Consider the following 12,933-nt stretch of genomic DNA (forward strand, 5'->3'; position numbering starts at 1 on the left):
CCAGCACTGACTGTGTGTATAACAGGACTGAGTGTCCCAGCACTGACTGTGTGTGTGTATAACAGGACTGAGTGTCCCAGCACTGACTGTGTGTATAACAGGACTGAGTGTCCCAGCACTGACTGTGTGTATAACAGGACCGAGTGTCCCAGCACTGACTGTGTGTATAACAGGACCGAGTGTCCCAGCACTGACTGTGTGTATAACAGGACTGAGTGTCCCACACTGACTGTGTGTATAACAGGACTGAGTGTCCCACACTGACTGTGTGTATAACAGGACTGAGTGTCCCACACTGACTGTGTGTATAACAGGTGTGGAGATGCCGGTGATGGACTGGGGTGGACAAATGTAAGGAATGTTACAACACCAGGTTATAGTCCAACAGTTTTATTTGAAAATCACAAGCTTTCGGAGGCTTCCTCCTTCGTCCGGTGAGTGTAGGATTCCATTAAAGGTTACCGCATATATAGTTAGAGAACAATGCCTGGCGATTACAGATAATCTTTCCAACTGCCCATTATCAAGGCAATCAAAGGAGTTGAATAGTGTTCAGACAGAGAGACATTACATACAAGACTACTGAATACACAAACGGTCAGAACCCAAAGACAGAGAGAGAGACAGACAGAGAGAAACATCCGAAAGGAAGAGAAAGAGAGAGAATGACCAGTTGAAAACAGATAACTCTTTTTTTGCTGGTGGGGTTACGTGTAGCGTGACATGAACCCAAGATCCCGGTTGAGGCCGTCCTCATGGGTGCGGAACTTGGCTATCAATTTCTGCTCAACGATTTTGCGTTGTCGTGTGTCTCGAAGGCCGCCTTGGAGAACGCTTACCCGAAGATCGGTGGTTGAATGTCCTTGACTGCTGAAGTGTTCCCCGACTGGGAGGGAACCCTCCTGTCTGGCGATTGTTGCGCGGTGTCCGTTCATCCGTTGTCGCAGTGTTTGCATGGTCTCGCCAATGTACCATGCTCTGGGGCATCCTTTCCTGCAACGTATGAGGTAGACAACGTTGGCCGAGTCACAGGAGTATGAACCATGTACCTGGTGGGTGGTGTCCTCTCGTGTGATGGTGGTATCTGTGTCGATGATCTGGCATGTCTTGCAGAGGTTACCGTGGCAGGGTTGTGTGGTGTTGTGGACGCTGTTCTCCTGAAAGCTGGGTAATTTGCTGCGAACGATGGTCTGTTTGAGGTTGGGTGGCTGTTTGAAGGCGAGTAGTGGAGGTGTGGGGATGGCCATAGCGAGGTGTTCGTCGTCATTGATGACATGTTGAAGGCTGGGCCCCTATGGACAGGCCCTGCGAATACACAGGATTTGCTCAAACGAGGAGGAACGCGATGGACACCTACAGACGCTGAAAGACGCTCTCGTAAGAACGGGATATGATGCTCGACTCGTCGATCGACAGTTCCGACGGGCCACAGCGAAAAATCGCATAGACCTCCTCAGAAGACAAACACGGGACGCAACCAACAGAGTACCCTTCGTCGTCCAGTACTTCCCCGGAGCGGAGAAACTACGCCATGTTCTCCGCAGCCTTCAACATGTCATCGATGACGACGAACACCTCGCTAAGGCCATCCCCATGCCTCCACTGCTCACCTTCAAACAGCCACCCAACTTCAAACAGACCATCGTTCGCAGCAAATTACCCAGCTTTCAGGAGAACAGCGTCCACGACACCACACAACCCTGCCACGGTAACCTCTGCAAGACATGCCAGATCATCGACACAGATACCACCATCACACGAGAGGACACCACCCACCAGGTACATGGTTCATACTCCTGTGACTCGGCCAACGTTGTCTACCTCATACGTTGCAGGAAAGGATGCCCCAGAGCATGGTACATTGGCGAGACCATGCAGACACTGCGACAACGGATGAACGGACACCGCGCAACAATCGCCAAACAGGAGGGTTCCCTCCCAGTTGGGGAACACTTCAGCAGTCAAGGACATTCAGCCACCGATCTTCGGGTAAGCGTTCTCCAAGGCGGCCTTCGAGACACACGACAACGCAAAATCGTTGAGCAGAAATTGATAGCCAAGTTCCGCACCCATGAGGACGGCCTCAACCGGGATCTTGGGTTCATGTCACGCTACACGTAACCCCACCAGTGAAAAAAAAAAGTTAGCTGTTTTTAATACAACTGGACATTCTCTCTCTCTCTCTGCCTTTCGGGTCTCTTTCTCTCTCTGGCCTTGTAATCTGACCCATTGTGTATTCAGTATACTGGGATGTAATGTTTTCCGTGGCTAACCTGTCTGAACACCAATGACACCTTTGATTGCTGTGATCGTCTCCCAGTGTAATGTATGCTATGCGATTTTAGAACCCTTCACTCACTCACCTGACGAAGGAGGTAAGCTCCGAAAGCTTGTGATTTTCAAATAAAACTGTTGGACTATAACCTGGTGTTGTAAGATTCCTGACATTTGTGTATAACAGGACTGAGTGTCCCAGCACTGACTGTGTGTATAACAGGACTGAGTGTCCCAGCACTGACTGTGTATAACCCACTCTCAGCCATCTGTTGCTCGCTGTGTAAAACACAATATTTAAATCATTCACGATGAGAGAAACCACCTGGTGCCAACTCTGCTCAGGGCTCTGGTTCTGATTTGATGCCAATTTGACATCATGGTAAATGCACACTTCGGATTCTCAAACTTAATTTTAAATGACAGAATCCTGAGGTCATCAGAAAGTTGCACTCAATGCTGGGACCTGGATTCAAATCGAGTCCCAACCGATGGTGTGAACAGATGCTCAGCCCTCTGCCCTCCAGGTCCTACAGGGACTGAGTTTGAGGCAGTCTCAGTTTATGGTCAGAGGTCAACAGCATCAAACCACATCCGAATTTCACCCTGATATCACAATCTCACAGAGGCTTTGATTCACTGGGTGGGATACATGAAAATACAGTAAATGGTCACACACAGTGTAGAGGGGGTGTTTGATGGGACAGTGTAGAGGGAGCTTTACTCTGTATCTAACCCTGTACCTGTCCTGGGAGTGTTTGACGGGACAGTGAAGAGGGAGCTTTACTCTGTAGCTAACCCGTGCTGTACCTGACCTGGGAGTGTTTGATGGGACAGTGTGGGGGGAGCTTTACTCTGTATCTAACCCTGTACCTGCCCTGGGAGTGTTTGACGGGACAATGTAGAGGGAGCTTTACTCTGTATCTAACCCGTGCTGTACCTGCCCTGGGAGTGTTTGATGGGACAGTGTAGAGGGAGCTTTACTCTGTATCTAACCCGTGCTATACCTGCCCTGGGAGTGTTTGATGGGAGAGTGTAGAGGGAGCTTTACTCTGTATCTAACCCGTGCTGTACCTGCCCTGGGAGTGTTTGATGGGACAGTGTAGAGGGAGCTTTACTCTGTATCTAACCCTGTACCTGCCCAGGGAGTGTGCAATGCCGACACTGGCTGGCATTCCCTTCACTAACATCACTCACCTTGATAACAGCGAAATAAAAAAAGGTATGAAATAATTGGGAAGCTTTGGGAATTGCTCTCAGAGGATTCTATTCCCTGCATTTTTAATTGCAGATGGGAGAATGGATTGAGTCGTGTGATCAATCAGTTAAATGTATTTTGAATAGTCTCTTACTCACATCAGCTATTCCGCTGTAGGGGATTGTGGTACTGTTTCACATCATTCATTCCCTGGACCTCCCACAAATTGAGTTCTGAGTACAGCACAATATGTGTTTGAATCATTTATTGGGAACTTGCTCTGCTTCTGGCTCTGTGACTCACTGCAATTGTAAAACTCACAACAGAAACACAAGATAAACTCCAGGCTCTGCTGATTTCGCTGAGCTCGGTTAGGGTGGTGCTGGGAGACGTGAATTGGCCCCACCTGGGCTGGGAGCAGAAATAAAGTCAGTCAACGTACCATCTTCTGATCCCCACACAGTGACTTCTGCTGAGAAGTGTGTGTGTGTGTGTGTGTGTGAGCACGCGCGTGTGTGTGAGTGTGAGTGAGTTTGTGAGTGTGAGCATGTGAGTATGAGTGTGTGTGTGTGTGTGTGCCTATGTGTGAGTATCTCCTGGCGTGTATGCCCAGGGCAGGCAGATACAGAGTAAAGCTCCCTCTACACTGTCCCATCAAACACTCCCAGGGCAGGTACAGGGTTAGATACAGAGTAAAGCTCCCTCTACACTGTCCCATCAAACACTCCCAGGGCAGGTACATCACGGGTTAGATACAGAGTAAAGCTCCCTCTACACTGTCCCATCAAACACTCCCAGGGCAGGTACAGGGTTAGATACAGAGTAAAGCTCCCTCTACACTGTCCCATCAAACACTCCCAGGGCAGGTACAGGGTTAGATACAGAGTAAAGCTCCCTCTACACTGTCCCATCAAACACTCCCAGGGTCAGGTACAGGGTTAGATACAGAGTAAAGCTCCCTCTACACTGTCCCATCAAACACTCCCAGGGCAGGTACAGTACGGGTTAGATACAAAGTAAAGCTCCCTATTGATGAAAGTCAGTGGTGAATTGCTCCTTTCCCCAACACTGAGACCCTTTAACTCGAGCAGCACAAACACTCAGCAAAATGAATAAAATTCCTATTTCCAGATTCCTGAACTCTCCGTCCGGGAAGCTGACAAGCAAAGATTTCCCCTGTGATCGCACATGTCACAATGACATCATTTGTTGTTACCTGTTGTTTATCCTCAGGAATTAAATGGTGAAAGCCCACACCAAGTGGGTCGCACAAGCTGGCAGTGACCACCCTGTCGAGCAGCCAGCCGCACTGCCCAATATGGCAGCACCTAGGAATTGGGCGGGGCTCAAGCCCCCCGGAGCAGTTGCTTTCTCTCTCACCCCCCTCCCCCCCAGCTTCCTCCACTTGCCGTGTCTCAATGGGCAGCATCCTTGCCTCAGAGTCAGAAGGTCGTGGGTTCGAGCCCCACTCCAACAATTTGAGCACGGGATCCAGGCTGGCACCCCCAGTGCAGTATTGAGGGAGTGCTGCACCGTTGGAGGTCTTTCGGATGAGACAATAAACTGGGGGCCTGCCTGCTCTCTCAGGTAGACATGAAAGATCCTACGCCACTATTCTGAAGAAGAGAAGGGGAGTTCTCCCCGGTGTCCTGACCAATATTTATCCCTCAACCAACTCCTGTAACAGATTATCTGGTCATTATCATATTGCTGTTTGTGGGATCTTGCTGTGCGCAAATTGGCTGCCATGTTTCCTACATTACAACAGTGACTGCACTTCAAAAATGTACTTCATTGGCTGTAATGCGTTTTGGGACGACCTGAGGTCATGAAAGGCGCTGTATAAATACAAGTCTGTCTTTCTTCTTTGTCTCCGGAAGGGCCATTGTTTATTGTTGGAACTCTTGCCAGGGATATTATTCCACTTTCACCGGCCTTTCTAGATCGTTAATGTGACCTTTCTTCATGTGTGAACCAAGACAGCGAACATCTTCAGACTATTTGACCCTGGGGGCCATCACAGCTGAGCCCGATCCTGTCTGCAATGGATCATCTACAAATCCGCCTTTTGTAGAGGGGATCACTTGATAGCAATCAGGGGTCAGAGCCCTGGCTGATTGTCCCTCCCTTGCCCGAGGGAGTCACTGATTAACTCAGCACAGGGCAAGGACTGATCCTGGGACCTTCACCCAGGGTCACCGACTCTGGTTGGACGAATTCTGGAAAGATTTTGACACATGACCTTCCACCCCCAGCCGCCCTGCCCCGCCATTGGTCGCTCGACAGCCCATCCTCACGTGCCCTGGCCTCAGCCCTTGCCATTGGTCACTCCACATGCCCATCTCATGAAGCCCCGCCTTCCCACCGCCCATTGGAAAGCGAGCAGACTCTTTGTTACCCGATTGGGGAAAGGCCAATTTTACTAAGCTAAGAAGTGATTTAGCAAAAGTGGACTGGAAACAGCTACTTGAAGGTAAATCAGTGTCAGAGCAGTGGGAGAGATTCAAGGGGGAGATTCAAGGGGTTCAGAGTAAACATGTTCCCACAAAGAAATAGGGTGGGATTCCCAAATCTAGAGCCCCCTGGATGTCAAGGAGCACACAGGGTAAGATAAGGCAGAAAAGGGAAGCTTATGTCAGACACCGAGAGCTCAATACTGCAGAAAGCCAAGAGGAGTATCCAAAGTGCAGGGGTGAAATTAAAAAGGAAATTAGGAAAGCAAAGAGAGGGCATGAAAAAATATTGGCAAGTAAAATCAAGGAAAACCAAAAGATGTTTTATAAATACATTAAGAGCAAGAGTATAACTAAGGAAAGAGTAGGGCCTATTAGAGACCAAAAAGGTAACCTATGTGTGGAGGCAGAAGATGTGGGTATGGTTCTTAATGAATACTTTGTGTCTGTCTTCACAAAAGAGGGGGACGATACAGAGATTATAGTTAAGGAGAAGGAGTGTGAAATATTGGATGGGATAAACATAGTGAGAGAGGAAGTATTAAGGGGATTAGCATCTTTGAGAGTAGATAAATCACCAGGCCCAGATGAAATGTATCCCAGGCTGTTAAAAGAAACCAGGGAGGAAATAGCGGAGGCTCTGACCATCATTTTCCGATCCTCCCTGGCTACAGGCGTGGTGCCAGAGGATTGGAGGACTGCTAACGTTGTACCACTGTTTAAAAAGGGAGTGAGGGATAGACCGAGTAATTACAGGCCAGTCAGTCTAACCTCGCTAGTGGGCAAATTATTGGAATTAATTCTGAGGGACAGGATAAACTGTCACTCAGAAAGGCACGGACTAATCAAGGACAATCAGCATGGATTTGTTAAGGGAAGGTCGTGTCTGACTAACTTGTTTGAATTATTTGAGGAGGTGACAAGGAGGGTCGATGAGGGTAGTGCATTTGATGTAGTCTACATGGATTTTAGCAAGGCTTTTGATAAGGTCCCACATGGCAGACTGGTCAAAAAAGTACAAGCCCATGGGATCCAAGGGAAAGTGGCGAGTTGGATCCAAAATTGTCTCAGTGGCAGGAAGCAAAGGGTAATGGTCGACGGGTGTTTTTGCGACTGGGAAGCTGTTTCCAGTGGGGTTCTGCAGGGCTCAGTACGAGGTCCCTTGCTTCTTGTGATATATATTAATGATTTGGACTTAAATGTAGGGGGCATGATTAAGAAGTTTGCAGATGATACAAAAATAGGCCGTGTGGTTGATAGTGAGGAGGAAAGCTGTAGACTGCAGGAAGATATCAATGGACTGGTCAGGTGGGCAGAAAAGTGGCAAATGGAATTCAATCCAGAGAAGTGTGAGGTAATGCATTTGGGGAGGGCAAACAAGGTAAGGGAGTACACAATAAATGGGAGGATACTGAGAGGTGTGGAGGAAGTGAGGGACCTTGGAGTGCATGTCCACAGATCCCTGAAGGTAGCAGGACAAGTAGATAAGGTGGTTAAAAAGGCATATGGAATACTTTCCTTTATTAGCCGAGGCATAGAATATAAGAGCAGGGAGGTTATGCTGGAACTGTATAAAACACTGGTTAGGTCACAGCTTGAGTACTGTGTACAGTTCTGGTCACCACATTACAGGAAAGATGTGATTGCACTAGAGAGGGTGCAGAGGAGATTTATGAGGATGTTGCCAGGACTGGAGAATTTTAGCTATGAGGAAAGATTGGATAGGCTGGAGTTGTTCTCTTTGGAACAGATGAGGCTGAGGGGAGATTTAATTGAGGTGTACAAAATTGAGGGGCCCAGATAGAGTGGATAGGAAGGACCTATTTCCCTTAGCAGAGAGGTCAACAACCAGGGGGCATAGATTTAAAGTGATTGGTAGAAGGATTAGAGGGGAGCTGAGGAGAAATATTTTCACCCAGAGGGTGGTGGGGTCTGGAACTCACTGCCTGAGAGGGTGGGAGAGGCAGAAACCCTCACTGGATGTGCACCTGAAATGCCGTAACCCACAGGGCTACAGACCAAGCGCGGGAAAGTGGGATTAAGCTGGGTGGCTCATTTTCGGCTGGCGCGGACACGATGGGCCGAATGGCCTCCTTCTGAGCTGTACATTTTCTATGATTCTATGAATGATTCTTGACTGTCAGTCAAGTAGGCTGCACCTCCCACCCCCATCTCCAGTATTTCTATAACTAATAAATGAAAAATATTCAAATGAAATTGGAAAAAAAACAGATTATTTTTATGGCCCTTTGATTTATTCTCCCGGGTTTGCTTGCAGCGCGTGTCCAGGAGATGAATCTTTAATTCCTGGAGACTCCAGGATGATCCTGGACTCAGTACCACACTGGGTGGTGTAAAACAAGAGGACCATCCAGGCCCGAACAATTCCTCTTTAATTGCAGGGTCAAAGTTGAGATCAAGGTCAAAGATCAGAGTTGAGTGGACAGCTTGTCTGATGATGTGTGGTTTAGGTTGCAGCAAGCATGGTATTTAAGGAGCATCTGGATTTCTTTTCCAGATCCTCCTGTTTCCATGGAGACGCCTGTGCTGTATTATCTGAGACCTTAAAACACAGAGACTTTCAACACAGGAGGGCAGGCCGCCTCCCTGCACCGTGCTCTCGTGTACCAGCACTGCCCACACACACAGCACCAGAGAGCAGCAGCTGTGCGCCTGTGAAAATATTCCCTGCTACATAACACACACCCTCCCTGTGTTTAACATACCCGTTCTGTGTATAACACACACCCTCCCTGTGTTTAACATACCCGTTCTGTGTGTAACACACACCCTCCCTGTGTTTAACATACCCGTTCTGCGTATAACACACACCCTCCCTGTGTTTAACATACCCGTTCTGTGTGTAACACACACCCTCCCTGTGTTTAACATACCCGTTCTGTGTATAACACACATCCTCACTGTGTATAACATACCCCCCCCCCCCCCCCAGGTCTATATCACAGGCCATCTGTATGTAATGCTCTATATATAACACATTCACTGTACATTACGCACATTGCATATAACACACTGTCTGTATATGATGCTCAGTGTATATGATACACTGTATATAACTCACTCTCTTAGTATAACACACATCCTCATATATAACACACATCCTTGTATATTACACCATCTTTACAACACGCTCAACCTATGTACATCATACCCACCTTTGCATATAAGACACAACCTCTATATGTAACACACACCCTCTCTGTATATAACACACACTCTCTGTATATATGACTCATCCTTTGTATATAACACACACCCTCTATATATAAGACTCATCCTTTGTATATAACACACACCCTCTGTATATAACACACACCCTCTGTATATAACACACACCCTCTGTATATAACACTCCCAACAATGTTTCCCTGTAAAAGCTTCTTGTAAAAGGAAAAGACTGGCGAAGGCAAATGTGGGTCCCTTACAGACAGAGTCGGGAGAATTTATAATGGGGAATAAGGAAATGGCAGAGAGATTAAACAAATACTTTGTCTGTCTTCACGGGAGAAGACACAAAAAACCTCCCAGAAATACTAGAGAACCAAGGGTCTGGTGGGAATGAGGAACTGAAGGAAATTAGTATTAGTAAAAAAATAGTACTAGAGAAATTAATGGGACTGAAAGTCAATAAATCCCAAGGACCTGATGATCTACATCTCAGGGTTTTGAAAGAGGTGGCTGGAGAGATAGTGAATGCATTGGTTGTCATCTTCCAAAATTCTATAGAATATGGAACAGTTCCTGCAGATTGGAGGGTGGCAAATGTAACCCCACTATTTAAAAAAGGAGGGAGAGAAAAAACAGGGAATTACAGACCTGTTAGCCTAACGTCAGTAGTGGGGAAAATGCGAGAATCTATTATAAAGGATGTGATAACAGGACACTTAGAAAATAATAATAGGATTTGGCAGATTTGACAATCCCGCTATCCCGGGAATCAGTCTGGTGAACCTTCGCTGCACTCCCTCTATGGCAAGTATATCCTTTCTTAGGTAAGGAGACCAAAATTGTACACAATACTCCAGGTGCGGTCTCACCAAGGCCCTGTATAATTGCAGTAAGACATCTTTACTCCTGTACTCAAATCCTCTGGTAATAAAGGCCATTTTGCCTTCCTAATTGCTTGCTGCACCTGCATGTTAGCTTTCAGTGACTCATGTACAAGGACACCCAGGTCCCTTTGAACATCAACATTTCCCAATCTCTCACCATTTATGAAAGGGAAATCATGTTTGACAAACCTATTGGAATTCTTTGAGGATGTAATTAGTAGGATAGATAAGGAGAACCAGTGGATGTGGTGTATTTGGATTTTCAGAAGGCTTTCGATAAGGTCCCACACAGGAAGTTGGTGAACAAAGTTAGAGCACTTGGAATTGGGGGTAATATACTGGCATGGATTGAGAATTGGTTAAAAGACAGAAAACAGAGAGTGGGAATAAATGGGTCTTTTTCGGGGTGGCAGGCGGTGACTAGTGGGGTACCGCAGGGATCAGTGCTTGGGCCCCAGCTATTCACAATATATATCAATGATTTGGATGAGGGAACAAAATGTAATATTTCCAGGTTTGCTGATGACACAAAACTAGGTGGGACTGTGAGTTGTGAGGAGGATGCAAAGAGGCTTCAAGGGGATATAGACAAGTTGAGTGAGTGGGCAAATACATGGCAGATGGAATATAATGTGGAAAAATGTGAAGTTATCCACTTTAGTAGGAAAAACAGAAATGCAGAGTAGTTTTTAAATGGTGAGAGATTGGGAAATGTTGATGTACAAAGGGACCTGGGTGTCCTTGTACACCAGTCACTGAAAGCTAACATGCAGGTGCAGCAAGCAATTAGGAAGGCAAATGGTATGTTGGCCTTTATTACAAGAGGATTTGAGTACAGGAGTAAAGATGTCTTACTGCAATTATACAGGGCCTTGGTGAGACCGCACCTGGATTATTGTGTACAGTTTTGGTCTCCTTCACTATGAAAGGATACACTTACCATAGAGGGAGTGCAACGAAGGTTCACCAGACTGATTCCTGGGATGGCGGGATTGTCGTATGAGGAGAGATTGAGTAGACTCGGCCTGTATTCACTAGAGTTTAGAAGAATGAGAGATGATCTCATTGAAACATACAAAATTCTTACAGGGCTCGACAGGGTAGATGCAGGGAGGATGTTTCCCCTGGCTGGGGAGTCTAGAACCAGGGGTCATAGTCTCAGGATAAGGGGTCGGCCATTTAGGACTGAGATGAGGAGAAATTTCTTCCCTCAGAGGGTTGTGAATCTTTGGAATTCTCTACCGCAGAGGGCTGTGGAGGCTCAGTCATTGAGTACATTCAAAACGGAGATCGATAGATTTCTAGATATTAAAGGCATCAAGTGATATGGAGATAGTGCAGGAAAATGTTGTTGAGGTAGAAGATCAGCCATGATCTTGTTGAATGGTGGAGCAGGCTCGAGGGGCCGAATGGCCTACTCCTGCTCCTATTTCTTATGTTCTTATGTTCTTAAAACACACCTCCTCTGACTATAACACACACCCTCTGTATATAACACACCCTCTGTATGTAATACACGTCCTTTTTGGCTGTAGTACCTTCTTGTATAAACCCCTCCCTCATGTAAACATAACCCTTTGTATGTAACTGCTCCCTCCCGGATATATTATGTGCATTCCTCATGGATATAACACAACCCGGGGGGAATGTAACAAGTCTGAGGAGAAGCACACATTTCTCTGTGAATACCACTGCAAACAATGACTCCCCAATGAGTGCAAACACTGGCTGAATTGCATCACCCCCATTACCCCTGCTCCTCGCTGATCGAAAAGTCTCCTGTCAGTGTCTCTGTGACCTGTGTGGGGTCAGTGTTCAGAGAGCCTGAGGTGGATTTGAGTTCTTTCACCTGCCTCTCCCTGTCCGTCAGACTCTTCATGGAAGGCTGCTTCCTCCTGCCTTTCCACGTGCTTCCAAGGGAAGATTCTGGGAGGGAGGCAAAAGGAACGAAGAGCATCATTCAGGGTCAAAGGTAACAGTGTGTGGGTGGTGAAAAATCGACACTGGTCTTTATCATTGAGAAACTGAGGTGAAGGCCGAGGCCTCCAGTGTAGGACACCAGCAAGTAGAGTTGCCAACCCTCCAGGATTGTCCTGGATTCTCCAGGATTACATCTAACCAGAGTTGGCAACCCCACCAGCAGGCTGCAAGAGTAGGAGTCGGGTTACCAACTCTGGTTGGATGTCTGATCAAGTGACATTTGATCATGTGATGTTCAATCATGAGGTATTAGACCACATTTACTCGATGTCTGATCATGAGACTTTCGCCCACTGTTTGCAAAGCGATATTGCATTTATCTTAGTTGACTGTTTCAGTGTGACCCAGGGCCGAATGAAATATTTCAGTCTTTTCATTTCACTTCAGAGAAATGAATTACAACAGAAACAACTATTTGCATTTATATAGCGCCTTTAACGTAGTAAAACATCCCAAGGCGCTTCACAGGAGCGATTATCAAACAAAATTTGACACCGAGCCACATAAGGAGATATTAGGACGGGTGACCAAAAGTTTGGTCAAAGAGGTAGGTTTTAAGGAGCGTCTTAAAGGAGGAGAGAGAAGAGCTCACTCTGTCAATGCCGGCAAGTGACCCACACTGGAAAGTGATGGGGGGGTCAATGGGGGGAGAACAGCATGAGGCTCGGCTATGATCCAATCCCCCACCCAACGATTGAAAGCCAGCTGACACTCCTTGTCCAGGCCTCACCCACGCACAGTGGCCAGTTGAGTTGTCTGGTGTTTGTGGAACTGTATCCCCGGCAAGAGTTGGCACCTTCCGGAGAGGAGGGAGAGTCTAGAGAAGAAAGAATTGGCACGGTTCACCTTCGAGGCCACCTGGAGATTGTCACCTCCTCAGCCTTCCACTCCAGGGGAGAGTGCGTGACCATCAACCCTCGGGTAAGGTGCCTGCCCCAAGTGGTGGAAGACGTGG

This window comes from Heptranchias perlo, chromosome 41 (genome assembly GCF_035084215.1).
Source record: "Heptranchias perlo isolate sHepPer1 chromosome 41, sHepPer1.hap1, whole genome shotgun sequence".
In the NCBI taxonomy this organism is placed as follows: domain Eukaryota; kingdom Metazoa; phylum Chordata; class Chondrichthyes; order Hexanchiformes; family Hexanchidae; genus Heptranchias; species Heptranchias perlo.